The 15,883-nt window shown below is 49.2% G+C and overlaps 1 protein-coding gene across 2 annotated transcripts in view; it reads right to left on the bottom strand.

The window, feature by feature from the left end:
- LOC8035937 overlaps positions 1 to 15,883 on the bottom strand; it is a 465,884-nt gene that overhangs the window by 153,884 nt on the left and 296,117 nt on the right. The gene's annotated exons all lie outside the window — the stretch shown is intronic.

Below are 15,883 nucleotides of genomic sequence, written 5' to 3' on the forward strand. Positions count from 1 at the left end.
CGTTAAAGGACGCGAAACACGCCGTTCATAATCCGCGGAGAGCAGTCTCCTTAAGCGAAGCACGCCTCTGGGAGGGGGCTCCCCATACTCCATTCGCTCCAAACCCGACAGTGCTGTTGGAGCTACACGATCGCCGCACCAACAACCACCCCCCATCGCCTGACTCCGCTCTCAGTGCCTGACTATGGACGTGAGAAACGTGGCGAAAAAAGGCCGTGCGTGTGACTGGTCCAACGAGCACGTAGCTGTCGGCACACTGTCAACTGAGGGATGAACGGAGCGTACCAGTTCTGCGTGCCTCCGCAAGAGCGGCGTTCCGTCGTCGAGGAGGGTGGACGGTCCTCGCACGAAGCACTTGGATGCGCCGGAATTCTGGACGTGCGTCCATTCGTTTCCATTATGAAACGGCGCCGGGGGACGACATCTGCGCCGGGCGGGAGATACAAGCTTCCGGTTTGTAGATGACGTCCTGGGTGAGGGCCTCTCCTTCGAATTCCGCTGGCCTGCGGGTTCCTCCAGAGGGGCCGTTTGAATGATGCGCCGAGGAGACGCGCCTCATTTCTCTCGAGCCTTTCAGCCTGGGGTATGAAGATGGGGCTAGGTGAGGCTTTCAGGGAAGACGGGGCTCCTGGGTTTAATCCCTACCTCTGCCGGTTTCGATCTGGATGAGCGTCGTACCGGCGTTCAGCCGTGTATCCCTTCTGCATGGTCCACTTTAAAGACACCAGGCTAGCGGTCGTACTGCACCGGCTAAATGTCTCATGTACAGCTGAGACACCAGACGCCCATTAAGGATGACTTATAACTTCCGGCTATATAAATCTCCACACATTAATATTATTTTAAGATGAGTCCTTCTTTGGGGATGGGAGAACAACTCCACTTCGATGGGGGTTACGTGAACATCCTTTGCTACCGATAGAGACTACGAAAAACTATTCAGATACACATTTGGAATAAATGACTCAGTAAAAAGGAACAAAAATAACACGATCCAATAAAGTTGTGTTTTGTGGTGGTTGTGTTTTCTCACTGTCAACGTTTACTGACTGACGTGTTCATTTCCATCATATACAACGTTTACAAACTGACCTAATTAACTACCTTAATAGTCATAATATACTTCTAAAACTCTTTTTTTTTCCTCTGAAGTTTGAGAAAACCTTTTGCTTCTCTTCATTGAGATCACAGCGGGGGTTCAAATTAAAGGTAATAAGACAGAACCGTGAGTGATTTCCTCTAAGACGACTAGAAACCAGCGGTATTGATTTACACAGTCAAGGACAGGTTTTTTCAACATGGAGGATTGCAAGTGTACTGTGCACTAGCGAATCGGTAAGCCTGACCACACAACACCCTGCCCCCCCCCCCCCCCCCCCCTTCCCTCCCATATCGCTCGCGTCTATATTCCGTTTCGCCTTACAGGTATAAACGACCGCTAACCGCTCAGTCACGTTGTCGTTAAAACTTCTTGATAATGCAACGTTGTCTGATAACGAAAATACATAAAGTGAGAAGTACCTTCATAACTAAACACGCCCAGGTCCTCTAAAAAAGGAAGGAACGTTTTCTTCTTTTTTTTTTTTTTTTTAAGAATGTTTTGAACGGTTATTCAACTGTTATCGTAGCGGATTAGGCATTACCTTTGTCCTCGCAGATTAGCAGCTGCCGTCGAATTGATAGAAAAGGGTGACAAGTTCCACCCTTTCATTGATTGCAGGACGCTCGTTCTTGTGTAGTAAATATTGCTATAGACCACCAATTTTAGTTACCAGGTTGATTGAGCACGTAGCTCGAAGGTCATCAAACGTATTGATTTTACCTAAATCCCAAGCCGAGCGCTGGCGTAATGCTAATGACACGCATTCGGCGGGGTCGCTTTTGGGCGAGTCTTCCCACTTCGTCAACAGCACAGCATTCATGATGTAATCATGAATATTGTGGTGTCAAATCACTTGAATTCGCTTATTCAATTTTTTTATTTTCAGCAAAGTGCACAGATTCATTGTAAAAAAAAAAACAGTAAAGCCATTGCCAGTTAGCTTGTTTGGGTTCATTAAAATACGGCATCTGAGGCATAAAAAAAGAGACACAGGTTATTAAAAATCAAGAGGAAAATACCACAAAGCTAAACAAAAAGGATATACCCATACACAATATTTTTACAATCATAAGAGCAAGAGTAATTTGATTAAACCAAGACAATGATTAGAAGAGGGAAACTGAATTTAAAAAAAATGGGTTGTATGTATGTTTATACAGCCTAGAACTTGATCTACCTCAACGGGCAACGAGTCTCCCGATGAGTAATTTAGCCAGTGCCGTACAACCGCTAGCCTGGGTTCTTTAACGTGCACCACTCAGTAGTGATGCACGACCGCACGCCGGTACGATGCTCATCCAGATCAAAACGGGCAGGGGTGGGGATTGAGCCCAGGATCCCTGGGTACTGCAGCGCGAGCTTTCGCTCCACGTGCTCCGAGCTGGTGTGCGCTAGCCCACTCGGCCACCGATCCTTTTTTTAGCAAATGTTTATTTACAAGTTAAAAACATAAGTTACAAGAATGGAAAAAATGAGTTATATACATATCTTAGAGCAGAAAAAGAACGTTACATAATTTAGACATTGGATTGAATGACCCAGGTGCGAAGTAAATCAGTTAAAGGTTACAACATTGTTGAAGAGTGCAATAATGTCAGCTCTCAATGTCTATTACACTCGAAGATCTTAAAAAGATATTTTAGAGTGAGGCACTTATGAAAGCGACGCATAGTCTTCTCGAAGCATAAACATTTGGTGCTACCTTCTGACCTTTCCTCAGAGTGTTTAAGATATTTTTTTTTCTATTTCGACTGGTTGTAAAATTTTAATAGTTCAGTCCAGTTTGTTAGCAAACTGTCGCCACGCAGGTTCAGGGTTCACTGTACACTTAGTCATGTCTGCTCTTGACCGCCATAGCGCATGTATACCTAAAACCATGATTATCTTTGTCAGGTCAGTCAGCGTCCTTTTGTCGTGCAGACGTAGGAAGTTCAAAGTACACCAGCTAATTGACTCTTCAGATCCCCGTGGCCGGACAGGATGGAATCCTGCTCGGTGATGGGAGCTTTGGGAGATAACGACCTCGTTCGCCTCTTCCTCCTCCTCCTTGACTCCGCTCTCTCCCTTGAGGTCTGGAGCCACTATCTGCCGTGCACAGAATTTCCTCTGCCTTTCTTTTCCCAAGCATTTCTTTGTCGACGGTTTCATCCATTTCGGACGCCTCTTCGTCTGACTTCATTGGCTCTTCAGCTTAATCTTCAGCTTGGTCTTCAGGAACAAGAGCACTGAACGAGTTGGTGATGACAACATTGCTCACTTTCACCTTCGCTGCAGAGCGTGACGTCGCCGACCTGTCTTCGCACTTCTCAGTTCATGATGCTGCTTCTACGTGGGCTGTGCTGTCGGCGGTGCTGACCTCTGCCGAAACCTCTGTTTGTGCTGTTTCGTCTGCGTCCATCAAGTATTCTGTAGGAATCTGGAGAGATGCAGCCGTTCGGTTGGCGTACCTTTGAATACAGTCTTCGGGATCGTGGCCGAATTTTCGGCATGCGCTACACCAGGGAGCGTGGCACTGGCCTCGGACGTGTACGACTTGCCTGCATCGCAGACATTTCGGTGCTCTGCCAGGCACGGAGACAAGGACGGTGGTTCCCAGAATCTTGAGCCGATGCGGCAAGCTGTCCGCAGTCACCCCTTCGTTCAATTCAAGTGACAGTATTCTTGTGTTCGTCTCTACTTCTTCGAAGCCGGAGTAGTGCCACTTGTCTCGAACGATGCTTTTTTTTTTTCCAAACGTAGAAAATGCACTTGCTACGTCTGCATCTGGGACGCTAGGTGGTATCCAGTGCACCTTCGTGGACCTTCATGCTCCCGTCCATTATCAAACATGCCTTTGTCTTTACTTGGATCTCTCGGAGCTGCAGCAGTCTTTCTTGTTCTTTGGCAGAATCCACTGTGAACAGCCAGACATGATCGCAATGGTAGGCCCCAAGCGAAGTGTTGTGTTCTGATTTGTATAGCTGCGTTGTGTTAGCAACATATGTACAAATCATCATCTCCAACATATGATCTGCACTTCATTTTCTTCTTTGTCGATAAAAGTCAGTCTGATTTGGAACGTTGACTGGGCTGGTCCTGTTCTTTTTCCCTGCCGTGTCCCTGAGGACACCACATTTATGGCGACGAGATGCTGAGCCCATTACGGCTGTACTGCTAGTAGCCATGGCGTTCTTCTCTGCTGCATCGCCGCCCCCGTTCCTGCCTACGCCGGGACAGCCTGCAATTCCGTGCGCGCAGTGGAAGCGGGCGTTCCTGAATTTCCGGGAAGCTGCTGGCGGCGACGAATTGCAGCCGAATCGTCGGAAAGCAATTCTGCTGAATGCCCTGGGCGTTGAAGGACAGCGGGTGTTCTACAGCATCGCCGGGGCACGGACCGGTCAGTCACCTTCTACTGAGAAGCCTCGCGAGGGCAGCGACAAAACATCGAAGGATGGCGAGTCGGAGGGAACGCCATCAACTGGAGACGCGTTCCAATCTGCAATGACAGTGCTGGACGCTCATTTTGCCACGACTACGAATGTGCTCGTAGACCGTCACTAGTTCCGACAAAGGCGTCAGGCACCTAATGAGGCGTTCGAGGCCTACGCAACCAGTCTGCGGGAACTTGCTTCTTCCTGTGACTACGGTGACGGCGTCGACAACGTCATTCGAGATCAGCTCCTCGAAGTCACTACTTCTCGTCAAATCGGAGAACGCCTGCTTTACGAAGGTAAAGCAGGCGTTCTCAGACTCCAGAGAGCGCTCGATATTGGCAGACATATTGAACAAATTCAACGGGAGATTCACGAGTTTGATGGTGACGCTTCTGTACAGCGCGTGGCACCGAAGAAAACTGATAAATCTACTGCGGCAAAAGGATGTTGCTACCGCTGCGGGTCACAAACTCACAAGGCAAACTACGACCAATGCCCGGCGAAGAATAAGCGTTGTCGCCGCTGCAAGAAGATTGGCCACTTCGAAGCAGTGTGCAAGTCGAGCGAGATGTCCAGTGTTCAAGCCGTCAAGGATCCGAAGTCGGCGGAAGCTAACGTCGTCACCGTTCTGCATATCGGCGACGATTAGAGACGTGCACGGTAAATATCTACGGAGGTGCTCATCGGCAACGTTGCCATTCGTTTTCTTGTGAATACAGGGGCCACGGTTTCCCTGTTGAGTGAAGAAGACTACCGCAAGAACTTCGCTGGAAGGTATCCTCTGAGTGCGACGTCAGTCGTATTGCAAAATTACATGAAGGAGGAAATCCCAAGCGTCGGATGTTATCTGGCCGAGGTAACCTACAGAAACAAGGACGCCTGCGTTATGTTCTACGTGACCAACAGAGGAACTTCGTTCCTGGGACTTGACGAGCTTCGTAACCTTCGAATCAACATTGAAGGAGAAACCCTCAGCTGTCGTCAGACTCTTGCTTCACCGGCGTCTACGTTGCTACCACCGAGTCTACGGGAGGAGTTTCGACAACTTTTTTTCAAAGTGGTCGGACTTGCTAAAGACTTGGTGCACCAAGTTCAGCAACGTACGTCGGTGCAGCCGGCTACGGCTAAACTTCGAAAACTTTCAGTGTCTCTTCGGAATCAAGTCTCCGAGGGAGACAATTGCGTGACTGGTACCTTGTCACGGTTACCAGCGGAAGATTTACAAGTCAAGAGAAAGAGGAGGAGATAGTTTCCATTGTTACATCTTGTGTAACCAAAGAACAGCTGCAAGAAGCAACTGCAGCAGATGCTACTCTGCGGGGCGTTGTGCGTTTCGTCCACGAGAGATGGCACTCAAAAAAGTCACTGGACACTAAACTGGTTCCATTTTACCACGTTAGTGAACAACTGTCGGTGGTTGACAAGCTTGTGCTGCGGGAGGAGAAAGTTGTCATACCTGAAGCTCTGACGCCTTTGATGGTACGCTATGCACGTGAAGCCCACCCTGGTATTGTGCGGAGAAAGCAAAGGCTCAGGGACCGGTTTTGGTGGCCTCGCATGGACCGTCAAGTGGAGTTAGAAGTCAGAAGCTGCCACATTTGCCAGGAAGCAGACAAGTCTGCACGGCCTCTGCCCGCTCCACTGCAGCCAATTGCTTTACCGGATCGGCCATGGCAGAAGCTGGCCATGGATATTGTCGGACCCCTGGCTCGAGCACCACCAGACAAAAAGTTTGTAGTAACACTGATAGACTATCACTCGAAATGGCCTGAGCTCTGCTTTACAAGCCATGTGACCTCGCAAACGGTCATTGAGTTTCTCCGCTCGGTGTTCAGTAGGGAAGGGTACCCCGAGGAGATGGTAACAGATAATGGTACGCAATTTAAATCCAAAGAGTTCGATGATTTTCTTCAAGAAAGGAGAATCCGGCACTGCCTGTCTTTAGTATACTATCCGCAAGCAAATGGATTGATTGAAAAGTTCAATCGTGTCTTAAAGGACTTCATCCAGCTTGCTATCCTCGAGAATCGCCCTCTGCAGTCTGCGGTTGCCGACTATCTGGGCGTTTACAGATGTACCCCACACGGCACGACCGGAATCTCCCCTGCCGTTCTACTGCACGGTCTGTAGCCAAGACCAAGGTTAGATATAATAGGACTGCCATCCAAGGACTTCTTTCAACGACCAGGAGCCGAAATGAAATCTCTTCGGAAGAGAGTCGAGGACCGGCAGAGCGAAAGCAAGGCCTACATCGACGAAAAACGGGGTGCAAAAGCTGCCAAGTTTAAGCAAGGCGACTTCGTCAGTGTGCGCAAGCTGCCTGGTGGCACGAAAGGAGACCTTCGGTATACGACACCGTTGAAGATCCTAAAAAGAAAAGGACCAGGCACGTTTCTGCTAGAAGACGGACAGACGTGGAACGTTTCGAAATTAGTTCTCGTCCCCGGGAAAAGAAAAAGAACCAGGTTGGCCAGGATGATTTCTGTTGAATTTAGGGGCACTGATGGAACCGCAGTCAGTTCCACCCCGCGAGCGGTCGTTGCAAGACGAGCAGCTGCCTGAACTTGCTGTGGCAGAGCAGAGGACACCGCCTGGACGGGAGGAGTCTACCTCTGCGCCTCTCCCAGCTTCCCAGCAAATGCCGCAACCGGACACTAACGTGAGGGAGCCCTTAACACGATCACGTAAACCACCAAGCTGGTTACGGGATTATGTCACATAACATGTGAAGCAATGAAGGGCACGCATCAGACACTGATACTTTGTTTCGCTTCGTGTGACTGAAAGAATGTTCTTTTTTTTTCTTTTAGGGGAAGGTAATGTTGTGTTCTGATTTGTATAGCTGCGTTGTGTTAGCAACATATGTAAAAATCATCATCACCACCATATGATCTGCACTTCATTTTCTTCTTTGTCGATAAAAGTCAGTCTAATTTCGAACGTTGACTGGGCTGATCCTGTTCGTTTTCCCTGTGTCCCTGAGGACACCACACGAAGCTAGCTCGTTTGCGTTGATGATTTTCTTCACAGCACATGGACCAAAATCGCCGATGCGGTATGGCCGGTCGGATGGGTCCCCATGAAGAATCAGTGAGTTTTCAAGCAGCTTAACGTTGTGAAGAGGTGGCAGTAAAATCTTGTACTCCGTTGTACTTGGTGCAGAGGGGGCAGACGCAGAAATGGTTTCAGAACATTCCCGGCTAGGCTTAGCCGTTGAGATTTCCTTTACGGAGCCCATTTCCAACGCGGCCATTCAGCTCGTCGTCTTCTTCGAACTCCTCCCTCGGCCAACGATCCCCCCCACTGAATTAAGAAAGATAAAAAGTAGTGTTTCAGTGCTTGGCTAAGATTATGTGAACATCGAAGATCGTTAAACAGGGAGTTTCATATTTTGTCTGCCACGGAATTAGGTGAGCTTTTCCCCGTATTTGTTATGACAAAGTGAAGAATTGAAATGCTCACATAAATATAGCATAGTTAGACGGCCACCTTTTTAAGAAGTTACATTTCTAGGTAACATCGTAGATATTTTGTGCATTATTATTTTCCTGAATCAAAGAATGCAGAGTTGAAGGCTTCCTCCTCCGCACTTTGGAAAACTTTGCCAAGAGAATGTAGAAGAAAATTGTACGTTTCTAGGCATAGAGATCATAATACTAACTCTAGAGGAAAAGGTCCGCCATTTTCCCATACATTCTGGCTGCCGCAAGCGGCGGAGCATGCAGGCAGACCCTCGGGGTCCCAAACATGGTTACATCATCAGAGCAGTTTCGTGAACTTCAACAATCCGCGAACTTACCAGTGAAAAGATATTCGCGTTCCTTTCGAAGCTTTCTTTTTGCATAGCGCGCAGATGAACGGCCTCGCGTTAACGCTAAACTGAACCATATACCCGGCTTCGCCGGTGGGGCGCGGATGGGCGCGGTTGAGGAATACGAAACTGCGCAACCACCAGATTTCCGAGATTTCGACAAAGGGAAGTTAATGCAGCGTAATGGCTTTATTGCTTTTTATAAGCGTTACAATAGCTCAGAAGTTAGTTTACAACGTTAAACTATCACTGTTGATATTGCTGAGAGTTTTCACTCTTCGCGTTTACCATTGCGACTGCCGTCCTTCAGCTGGCAACGTTGCTTTTTTTCTCTCGTGTTCTGTCGCTCTCTTTTGCGATCTTTCACTCGGGACACCGGGTGTCGGCGTACGGGATTTGCCACTCCTCCTCACCCACCTTTACCCGCCTGTTTCTAGGTGATCGGTGGCCGAGTGGGCTACCGCAAAGGCTAGCGCACACAGCGCGCACCAGCTCGGAGAACGTGGAGCTCGCGCTGCAGAATTCAGGGATCTTAGGTTCAATCCCCACCCCTGCCCGTTTAGATCTCGATGAGCATTGTATTTTACCGGCGCGCGGTCTTGTAACACTGCTTCGTTGTGCCCGTTAAAGCCCCCAGACTAGCAGTCGTACTGCACTGGCTAAGTTGCTTATCTACAGTGGGTAACAATGTATGTCCTGGCACACTAAACGCCTGCTGTATAAACAACTAACGACTAATTTGTTTTATTTTTTAAGCTTCAAGTTCTAAATTACAGAGGAAAATTGTATATTCTGGCTCAGTGGCCTTACGCGAAAAGATATCTGGGTGACGCGTGTAGTAGTATGTTTGTGAAAGTTAATTTAAGCTTCTACTGACTATCGGAAGAAGTCGTAAGTAGGTTAATATTTTCGCTCGTGTAAACGAAACCTCATATTCTTATAGCCAGTAACAACGACCCATATCCAACTACGTACTTAACCGCATATCGAAATAGCGGAGAGAGGCCTATAACTTTTGGACTACCCAAGTAAGAGCACGCCAGTGAGCCGTTCATATTGGGTCCTCCACGCTCTCAAATAGAGCCCCCTCTACCCGAGGGCAGCAGCTAGGCCACACACATCACTAGGGACAGCGAATGGCGCGTTTACTCAATTAAACGGGCCAGAACGGTCCCTCCCTCCCCCGCAGGAACCCACATGCGAGGCACCGTCGGGGAAGCCAAGAGGACGGCGTCTCGGCAAGGAGGCCAGCGGAACGGCGCAATGAGCGCAAGATGAATCTCTCAAGACCAGGACCCGAGGATAGCGTGGGCGGTGGAAGGGACTCGGGAAGCGAGGAGGACCGGCTAAGCAAGCCGCTGTGGCTCGGGCAGCCGAGGGGAACCGGGGCTTTGGGATTGCGGGACGACTCGTAATTAAAACGGCATTCCGCGGAACGAGGCAGCCAGCCGACCGGTCTCGGACAGAAGCGGTCGCTCTCGGGTAGGCAGGGACCCCCCAAATGAGTCTTGCCTCCCGGTAAGAAATCCGCTCATGAATGGTTCGCCTGGCCTGAAGATGATCGCGCCCGAAGTCCGAAAGGGAGAGTCCGCCTCTGGACTCTTTATTTCGCTTTTCGATGGATCTCGACGGACGCTACAAGCCATTCCAGCCAACCCGGCGCTGTGAAGGGCATCACGTGACCACGTGACTGCTGCTCGCGGCACTCCCGTGGCATCGTATCGGTTTCAATCACTCATAGCGGCCTCTATGGTTCATCGCAATGTGAAACCGGGTAGTGACTCTCCAAAGTGCCTAGTTGCATAGAGCGGGGACTGTGTGATGCTCTATAGACTCCCACACCGTCGGGCTTTTATCGCGTGAGAGCGCCAAGCCAGCTCAAAGTCGCGTGCAAAGGGCTCAGTCATGTGACCCAATGCCTGACGTTGATTGGCCCAGCTGAGAGCGTTGCTTCCGCAGTCCTCTTAGGAGGTGGGAGTTGAGTTCCTAAGGACGCGCTTCTCTCTTCGCTTCTGCGGACCGGGGTTGGATGGACGGTGCTCCCGGACGTCGGGGAAGGGAAGGCTCAGGCGAGCTCGGACCCCACATCCGAGGTTTACGCTTCCGCCGGACTGCTTCTCTTCGGGACCGAGCCGAGCTGCTTAGAAACCGGTCGATCTTACTGGCGGAATCGAGTCGGTCATTGCATATGCGCATGCAGATACCGATAGAATTTCTCGGTGCTGGATTCGCAAACATGCGAATTGAATTGTTTTTTTTTCCAACGCTGCTTCAGTTCTTCCGCCTTACAAAGCGCGTGTGTATGAAGAAACCACGCGTGTGGTTCTTCAGAAAGACACCCGCATGCCCGCTACAGCATACGAGCGCATTGTGTGTTTGTGAAAATGGCTTCATTAATTTTAGTTGAAAGTGCACAAAACAACTGCGACGCTTGATCAGCTACGTGCGAAGCCTAATTCGACGAATGCCGATGCGCCGGGATCACTTCATTAGTGTGTTTTCAAGAGGATATGGCGCAGGATCATTTTTGGGTTTTTGAAAATCCCACTCGGGTCATGTTTGGGATAGGAGGGGCACAGGGGGAAGATTTTGTTCATTGTTTTTTGCGGATTTCATCCGGCTAACAAATATAACGCGCTACCGCTGAGAAGAACGCTTGAGGACATTGCCATCGAGGCTGTCGGAAGGGTCTGGTAAATCTTAATAATACAACATTACCTTAGCAAAACTTTCTACTCATATACGACGTGATAGTTCGTCTTGTATGAGACAGTCCCCGTCAATCTGTAACCTACAAAGGTCACAAAGACGCACTATGTTCGGATGAAGAGCTTAAAAAAAAACCTGCTCACTCTCACCGCGATTTTGAATCAACATTTTGATTGGTACAATCCGCGATTACTGAAGACACTGGAAGTCTCTTAAGATCTCAGATTATATGCGCACGCTGTGTCATCCTGTAACCAGCGCGTTAGGAAAACCCTGCCCGTTCATTTCCCCACAGAGCATGTTCAGGGACAGAAAATCAACAATGGACAAACTTTGTTAGACTCAGAAACATGTTGGCCCAGGGAAGATGAAGCTCAGTGAGCATATCAGCAGTTTAGCTAAATGTTCCTGCAAAGTTTGTGTGTGCGTGTGTGTCCTTTTATAAAAGCCGTTATGGTTTTGTAATTCTCTAGGCACTCTCAGATCCGCAGTAATTGACCGTCCCCATGCGCCATGGCGAAATAGAAACCCGCAGGTGTTTTTAAATTTTTTCAAGCCATACCCTCCTCCTCAAAAATTCAGGTTATCACGTCGAAACGCATTCGCGGTTAAGTGAGATACAACGGCTGTTATGCTTTCCTTAACGGGCGCATGCAATTGTCGCAGGATGTGGAGCTAACTGGAGGCACGCGCCGGTCTTCACAATTCCTCGTAGGGGGAAAGAGCGCGCTGAAGAGGAAATGGCTGAACGAAAAAGGCGGTGCTCTGAGTATCAACCTGCGCTCGAGGTCCCCCCCCCCCCCCCCCCCCCCCCCCCCCAAGAAAAAAAAAAAAAAAACACGACAGAATATGCCTTTTGTGGAAGAATATCAGTATTTTTGTATTTCGACGTCGTCTGCCGGGATGCCCCGCAGAAAGACAGCACACAAGACTTGTACTTCCCCTCGCTGCTGCTGACCGACTTCGGTTCCTGTCTTCACCTTATCCTGATTTGCTGTGCAGATTTTGTGTAGCGCACGCCCCATATGTTTAGAATTGACAATCTCTGAAGGAGGTAGCGCAGAGCAAACATCGGATTCATGATGCTCTTTTGGGAAGCTACCAGCTTCCCAAAAGAGCATCATGCTACAGAGGACCGAACGGTTGTCTGGACATTTCCAAACAGGCGAGTCATTTCAGCATGCGACAAAAGGGAGCAAATTTAAAATTGAAAGCATTGCTAGCTGTGGAATTTAGCAGACATCTTCGAAAAACATTCAGATATATCACTGTGTTGAATACGACTTTTGCTGTGTACAGTTTGGGAATCAAATTTTCTGTCAGCCCTCGCTCAAGCTATCTTAGTGAATGAAAGAGTTTCAATGTGCTTCCATCCATGGTAGGGTGCTCCTTTCTTTTCTGTTCCCTGGAGCACGCCAGAGAGCGGGCCCGGGCAACTGTACCCCGGCTAAAGCTAACAGCATTGAGCAGCGTACCGACACCACTTTGATTCATGTCGTTTCATTAGATTCAGCTTGCTTTCACGTGCCTTAGCCATCGGGCGCCAAAAATAATGACGCCCGCTTGACAGCGCAATCCAGTCTCCGCGGGACAACGTTCTCAAGACATGACGTTCGTCCACGTACGTAGGGTAGCACGTGAGAAATTATCATCGCCGATTCATTCCAAAGACACCAACGGCACACATGCGGACGAGCTATAGGTCAGGCGGGCCACCGAAATGGCCTCCACTAAACCAGCATCGACCGAAGCGAAGCCCTTCGAAGAAAGATAGTTCAGAATCTTCGCATAAACCGAAATGGAGCCGTTCGCAAACGTTGAAAAAAAGGAACAACAAACGCACATAAAAGCCAGTCCCGCTGCACCGAGGGACAAAACAAAAAGTCGAGCAGGAAGGCACGCAAATGAGCGCGGGGCAGACAGGTCCAGAATCCGTTCGAGAGGAGGCATTCAGACCCGGGCGTAAGTGGATTGCCCCGGGCGCCTCGGCGGAAGCCCAGCGCCCGGGACGCTAAGCCTACCGGCTACCAGCTTCCCAGGCTGTGCACGGGCACAGCACACCCTCCTTTTCGCTCGCTTTCACCCGGCCTCACTTTATACGTCTTGATGCAAGTGCGAAAGGTCAGAGAGAAAGGAGGCGGGAAGCCTCCCCGGCCGTTTGTTTACCCCACTGCTTTTGCTTTTCCCATTTCTCTCTTTTGTTTTTGTATGTTTCCTTCCCAAGGTCCCTGTTGTTGCTTGCAATGCAAGCACCGATCTGTTTGTGACAGCGTGTACCGCTCAGAGGACAAGCGAGTCGGAAGCGCGAAATCCCGGCACAGGGGCCTCCTGGGAGCGCGGGGTCTTTTCTTGCGTTTGTCCAAGTCTGATTTCGTCCTTTCCACCGGCTTGCTGCAGCTCGCCTTCCACCCCGGTGCAGCAGCCTCCCGCAACGTTGGAGCACGCGGAGGAGCGCGAACGGAGGTGCTAGCGGCCCTTAGTTTAGGATTATGTGGAAGTTGCCCGGCAAAAACGAAACACGCTGAAGCCAGAGCCGAAGCCGTAGCCACACCGGACCGCTTCAGTCACGTTTTTTGAGTGCGCACGTCCGGGGCGTGTGACGTGTGTGGCGTTTTCGCAACGGAGCGACGCCGCGCGCAGAAACAAAACGCGCGTGTCGTTTTGCCGGAGAGGGCAAAAAAAAAAGAAGGACGCGCGGTTTTCAGGTCCATTGCGAAACTGAACAAACGTCGATCGCACGTGCGCGGTGAAATACTTGTAATGACTTTTGTTTCTGGTTGCGCAAGATGGACGCAGTATGAAAGCGGAGCCCGGTGCGGGGGTCGGGGGTCACGCCGTCAGAGACGTACTTTCGCAAACATTGATACCAAGACGCACGCAGATTCCGTCTGAGAATAGAATTCCTCAATTTAGCCCACTGACGTAAGGGCGGAATAGGTTACGCCCGTTACGTATTCGAAGTTGAAGAACGGAGAATTGGTATGTCAGAGCGGGAGGCCTTCCCTTTAAGATCCGAGATCAAATCGGAATGGCTGTATTATTCTTCCGAATTTCAAAGAAAGAATGATCACCGCGTGTATTTTGAGTGTTATTCTGATGTTTGCTCAATGGTCCTCTTCCCATCTGGTCGCTCCTTTCAATTTCTCAATGCTAGGAACCATCTAAGAAATAAGATACCGATTCTGTGTTAGTAATGCTGAACTCCATGGAGGGAATATAAGCCGAAGAATCGTGAAACTTCACCCGGCAGCACGTTTGCTTTGCGCGTGGCGAATTGCCACCACTTCGGAAGATGCACGCAATGCAATAAGGAAGCTACACTCTAAGGAATATCTGGTCTTAAGTCAAATCTTAGCAGTTCTTCGGCTTATCCATATTTTGCACCCGAAAAGGTTCTTTTATGCCCGTGTCCCACTAGAGCGACAGACAGAGACAAAAGAGAGCGACAAGCCTCAAACCCATGCAGCATGTGATGGTACCTTTGGCAGGCGTTCAGTCATTCGGTGCTCGAGAAATAAGCACGAGCGATTGCAAGCCTGCCAAAGATACCCTCGCGTGCATGATGCTCGTGTTTGAGCATAGCCTCCGTTACTCTACAAAGCGTCTCAAATCGCGGAAGACTCTGGTTTGAGGCTTGTCTTTGTCTTTGGTTTCTGTATGTCGCTCTAGTGGGACACGGGTATTAAGCACCCCTTAAAAAGGATCTTTACGAAAACCCTATAAGGGGCTCTTTTAAAGGGATTGTCCGGAAGTATTTTGTCTTTCAAAAAACAATTAAATTATTTTGCCATTGATTTTAGGAATATCGTCCGCACACCATCCTTATTTTTAATCCCCCGCCGCAGAAGGAATTACATCTTAAACTGAGCCCAACTGCTTAGATTGCACTTGCAAAACACACAGCGTTTTCGTTGGCAACAGCGGAAGCTCTGACCTAACACCAGAAAAAGAGTGCCACCTCAGTTCTTGAGAGCTGCCCTAGCAAAATAACTTCATTCTAAGCAGGAAAAGAATAACGGAATTGTCGGAAGCTAAACTCTTTCTTGATGATCTTTGTACGCACCATCAACCATGTTGAGCAAAACCGGGAATAAGCCTAAGTCCGCGACTTTGGCGGTACCACGTCTGATGTGACGTCGCGACACGATCAGCCATGCATACTTGCCGAATTCGGCGTGAAGTTTCGTATTGATGTTTACGATATATTGCAGCGAACGCTATAGAATGTTGGGGCGCCTTTTATTAAAATAAATATTACATATGACTATATTTAGGCCCTCCCTATGAGACCAGCGCAACAACTTGGTAACCTCCTGATATCACCAGACAATCCTTTAAGTTCCCGTTCTTCACGAGCTGAAAGAGTTCTTGGGGCATCGCAGACCCTGTCAAGAACGAATTTTTTAGAGTGTATAAAAGAGCTAACGACGCCGGGCGAAATTCGTTGCTCTTGTGGAGAAAGGACAAAGTGCTACTCCAAATAATCGAATCGAGGAGATAAGGAATTACCATCGTCTGTTTGCCATGGAAGTTCTCAGCGTTCCTCACCGCGAGCTCCACAAGGTTCGTGTGTTGCGCTTTTTCACGCCATTTTATTTTTGAGATCTACGTGTCTGAGAGGTGAGGCGTGCCACACAAATATCCCCCCCCCCCTCCCCCCCCCCCCTCCCCCCCCCCCCCCCCCCCCTTGGCGACGGACGCTACAAAGCGTTTGAAAAAAAAAATATTTTGAGTTCGATACAAATAAAAATGGTAGAGAAGTAGAAGAGTTTTAGTGTCCGTGGTGCCAAAAAATACGCACTGGAAGCTTCTCCTTCATCTCTGTGGAATGTTTTGTCACAAACCTTG

Source organism: Ixodes scapularis, unplaced genomic scaffold, assembly GCF_016920785.2.
Source record: "Ixodes scapularis isolate PalLabHiFi unplaced genomic scaffold, ASM1692078v2 PGA_scaffold0__279_contigs__length_252992795, whole genome shotgun sequence".
NCBI classification, from domain to species: domain Eukaryota; kingdom Metazoa; phylum Arthropoda; class Arachnida; order Ixodida; family Ixodidae; genus Ixodes; species Ixodes scapularis.